The sequence below is a fragment of the Octopus sinensis genome, linkage group LG6, assembly GCF_006345805.1.
Source record: "Octopus sinensis linkage group LG6, ASM634580v1, whole genome shotgun sequence".
Classification (NCBI taxonomy): Eukaryota; Metazoa; Mollusca; class Cephalopoda; order Octopoda; family Octopodidae; genus Octopus; species Octopus sinensis.
This window is the reverse complement of record NC_043002.1, coordinates 88,125,616-88,130,615: the sequence shown is the minus strand read 5'-3', so window position 1 is coordinate 88,130,615 and position 5,000 is coordinate 88,125,616. Positions and strand designations below refer to the sequence as shown.

The following is a 5,000-nucleotide window of genomic DNA, read 5'->3' as shown; positions in this document are numbered from 1 at the left end:
CCTCCCATTCTCTACATCCTTGATAGTAACATGGTTACCACAATTGATAACATTTCCTAGGAAAGGTTAACAATCATTAATTTAGATTAAGTGTATTATCATTGAAAATAAATGAGATGGGAATATACAGGTAAATATATCCTTTATCGAGGCTGGAGAGTAAAGAGCCAGGACTACTTACCTTCATGGTGGTCAACCGTCTAACCTCTTAGTAAACATCAGAGTGAATAAATAATAAAAAAAAAACACTGAGTAAATACAAGGACATTGCAGGAAATACTATTGTAAATGTCTCATTGAACACTACATTTCTGAGACCCCCTTCGGTCACGACACAGACCATGGGATTGCACCTAGAAAGTTACCCTCCCAGGCACAAGTCCGGGCAAGGTTATTTTATGGAAGACCGGCAGTCGCCCATGCATACCGGCCTCCCCACTCCACGCCACCAGTGTTATCCAAGGGAAAAGCAAAGGGGCCGATACAGTCTGGCACCTGTGACGTTGCAACTCATTTCTACAGCTGAGTGAACTGGAGCAACGTGAAATAAAGTGTCTTGCTCAAGAACACAACACACAGCCCGGTCCAGGATTCGAGCTCACAACCTCACGATCGTAAGCTCGACGCTCTAACCACTGAGCCATGTGCCTTCATGAACACTACTTTTAATGTCATAGTAAACACTATAACTAACATCATAGCAGGCCTGTTGCCAGACTTTGGTGCCTGTGGTCTGCTTCAGAATATTCTTGGTGAGCACTACTATGTTAAAATGCTATGTTAAAATACTATGTTAAAAGTGGAATCACCAAAGTGGAGTAAATCTGAGGGTGTACCATTGAATAGTGAGAGGGCAGTGCTGTGTAGAGCATGCATCACAGTATAATAAGTACTATAGTAAACATTGATAGAAACAATACAGTAAACACTATAACAAATGCCATAGTAAACACTATAATAAACAGTACAATTAATACTATAACAAACACTATAATAAATACAGCATAAGCCCTGTGACAAAGTCCACAGTAAACACAATAGATAAACAATGCTATCAACACTGTTTCAGTAAACACCAATGTAAACATGATATCAAACACCACAGTGAACACAATAGATAAACAATGCTATCAACACTGTTTCAGTAAACACCAGTGTAAACATGATATCAAACACCACTGAACACAACAATAAATTTGACAAGCACAACAACAATTACAATAAATACAACAGTAAATGCTACATTTAATATTATGCTAGCTACTACAAATGTTAATGTGCCTAGGAGTGTTATTTTCAGCTCTTTACAGTCCGAGTTTAATCCTGAAGTGGTCAAATTTGCCTTCCATCTTTTCAGTATTGTTAAAATAAAGTACGAGTGAAGTACTAGGAATGATGTAATTTCATATCTCTTCATATTTGCTGGCCTTGTGCCAAAATTGAAAAGAAGTATTATTGTTATTGGGGTGATGCATAGCAGCAAACTGGCTGAATCATTAAGATACTGGACAAAGTGTTTAGTGGCATTTCTTCTTGCTTTAAGTTCTGAGTTCAAATTCCGTTGAGGTCAACTTTGCTTCTCATCCTTTCGCGATTGATAATATCAAGTACCAGTCAAGTAATGGAGTTAATGTTATTGACGAGCCCCTCCCCACAAAATTCCAGACCTTGTGCATATAGTAGAATCATTGGTAGAATCATGAAATTGTCAACAAAATATCTTATATTACTTGCTCTGCTTCTTTATGTTCTGAATTCTTATCCAGCTGCATCAATTTTGCCTTTGTCTTTCAGGCTCAATAAAATAAACTACCGGTCAAGTACTGGGATAGATGGCATTGTACCTAAATCTGAAGCATTGGTTTCAAAGTTTGGCACAAGCCCAATAATTTCAAGGGTGGGGGTAAGTTGACTGCATCAATCCCTGTGCTCAACTGGTACTTATTTTATTAACCCCAGAAGTATAAAAGGCAAAGTCATCCTTGGTGGAATTTGATCTCAAAATGTAAAGATGGATGAAATGCCACTAGTAATTTTACCTTGTGTGTGAACAATTCTGCCAGATGGCTGCCTTTGAAGCAATTATTATTATTATTATTATTATTATATTATTATTATTATTATCATTATTATTATTATTATTATTATTATTATTATTATTATTGAGTGAGAGAGCAGTGCATGCCATCAAAGTGACACTGGGGTAAAATATACGAAGCCCAGTATACCCATCATGACTACCCGTCTGATAAGGGTACACTAGGCACATGCATCACAACCATATGTGCGCGACATAGGGATCTAATATCAAGATAAACAGCACATGACCTTGCAGGTGGGGCCCAGTCAGAATTTTCTTCTGGTCGAGTAGCTCATCCCACTCAAAAGGGCCCTGAATAAAGGCCGTTTAAGGATGTTGAACGAAACACCCATGTTTCTAGAGGTGAATTATTCAAACCCCAAAGAATTCCTCTCAACACATGGCTATGATGCTCCCCCACTACTTCTGCTCATGATCAGAGATGCACATATCATCAGCCACTAAGGGATATGCTCAACTGGTTATGGTCAAACAGCTGACAAGCAAATTTGTGGTATTGAGTAGAATATTTTCTGTAGCCCATCTTTTATACCAAGACAAAACAATGTACCTGATAACACTTCCAATCAGTTAAGATCAGAAGCCATCGAGAGCCACTGCTTGGTACTGCATCTATTATTATTATTATTATTATTATTATTATTATTGCATTATTGAATTTAAAAAAAAAATTCACAACTATTGAAATCTTTAATAATAATGTTTGTTAATGCATCAATATATATTTACTTAACTGCAGTTAGATGGCATAGATGAGTAGTTAAGGAGTTTGCTTTGCAGCCAGGTTCAGTCCTACTCTGTGGCAAGTTTTATTACAGCCTCAAGCTGGCAAATGCCTTGTGAAAAGACAGAAATTATATGAAACGTCAATAAGACTTCTGTCCACCCTATAGATGTTAAATGATTGAACAAATTTAAGCCTCATATGCTAAAGATATTTCTTTTTTTTGTCAGAATATAGATGTTCAACATCAGTACAAGGCCAGATGTTTTTGCAAGAAGTTTAATAAGACAACCTAGAATATGACCTCTACTTGTTTTCTTGCATCCCCACTATTGAAGGATGCGAGCTAAAGCTTGCCTCTGGACAGATTTGAAATGATAATGTGAAAGAACATATCTAACTACAAGGTTCAAATAATGGTAGCAGCAGTTTGGGGTAGTCAACATGGTATCATAAGCTTCAACCACCACTGCAACTACTACAACACACCACCCACCACTACTATCATCATCCTCATCATCATCATCGTCATCACTGTCATCATTGTTCTTATCATCATCATGATCATCAGAGTCACTATTATCATTGTCATCAACTGGGAGAAATAATGTTTGTATTTCCTTAGAATTTGTCCTTGATTCTGTTGGTTTTCTTTTCTATCATAGAATAGTTTATGCCAAAAAATTTCCTTTTTATACAGCAGGATGTTCTTCCTAACCTTCCTAACTATTTCTGATGTAAGCTAAAATCAAAACTCCTTTCTAGTCAACCTAAAGCAGATGTTGCTGTGATGGCAGTGACAGCGACGTACTGACAATCTGCCCCAAATGATGGCAACTGGTTTCATGGAGATTGTCATGAGTTTGAAGCCTGAAACATTACGATCAACTTTTATTTACAAACAAACCTTGCTCCTTTGTTATTTGAGGTTTTTAAAAAAGGGCAGAAGAGGCTTCACAGTCTCCCTTCTTCTGTTGCTTCACTCTAAAAATGTCCACAATATATGAATCCAGATTTCACAAGTTGTTAGGTTCATAATTGCATTATCTTGAGTTGCAATTGATGACAATACCTCCAAGCATCAGATCACAGGTAAACCAGCCAGACCTCACCGTTATAACCATGTGCAAGCTCTCCCAATCACTTCTTGCCAGCAAGGACTGCTACACTGCGACTCCTCCCAGCACATGACTTGACCTCTCTGCAGGCCCTATAAGAAAAAGGCATCTTCAACTTGTCACTTCCTGATGTGACATCATGTCATCCCCTTTCGTGATGTCACTCCCTCTCCCTTCTGGTCACTCATCTTTCCTCCGCAGCACACAGTACCCAATACGGTAGGTATTTGTCAGATTTTAACTCAAAACTATAAGACCGATAATTTTTTAGTGAACAAGGCTATTTACTGGATCAGTGTTTTTAACAATCATCCCAAAGCTTGTGAACTGGAACAATACAGTATCAGTGCCATAGCACCATAGTCCAAGAGTGCATAGGCCCACTGTGCCATACTACTGCTGTACCATAAGTTCATAGTTCCACTGTACCATTGTATCACTGAATTTCAGTTTCATTGCCAAACTTCCTGTGAGTCAAAACTTGTAAAGAATTTTCAATTATTCCTTGAAGTTAAATGCCATCACTGAAGTCTTTACTGTGATGTATGCAAGAGATTCGAAATAAAGGCACCTACCTTCTCTTCGCTCAGATGGAGACCCTTCAGCGGTAATGGATCCTTCATTAAGGCGATTTGGCAGAATCGTTAGCACTCCAGGTAAAATGCTTAGCGGTATTTCGTCTGCTGTTAAGTTATGAGTTCAAATTCTGCCAAGGTCAATTCTGCCTTTCATCCTTTCGGGGTCGATAAATTAAGTACCAGTTACGCACTGGGGTCGATGTAATCAACTTAATCCGTTTGTCTGTCTTTGTCCTCTCTGTGTTTAGCCCCTTGTGGGTAGTAAAGAAATAGGTAATGCATCCTTCAACACAGCCCGACCCGAACGCTAGAAATAGCAGCTGCTTCTCCCAACCTTAACAACGTGCTGACCTGACTTCCTCGCTCGGCAACCGCGATCCAAAGGCCGAATGCCACCCTACCTGCACGCACGTCCCTGCTGCCCCTTCCGGTCAGCCCCAAGTTCCGGTCAGCTCCCCAGCTGCTGACGTCATCCCACA

The 5,000-nt window shown here is 39.0% G+C and overlaps 1 protein-coding gene across 1 annotated transcript in view; it reads right to left on the bottom strand.

Annotated features, from left to right (window-relative positions):
• LOC115213437 overlaps positions 1-5,000 on the bottom strand; it is a 114,468-nt gene that overhangs the window by 107,297 nt on the left and 2,171 nt on the right. The window lies entirely within an intron of this gene.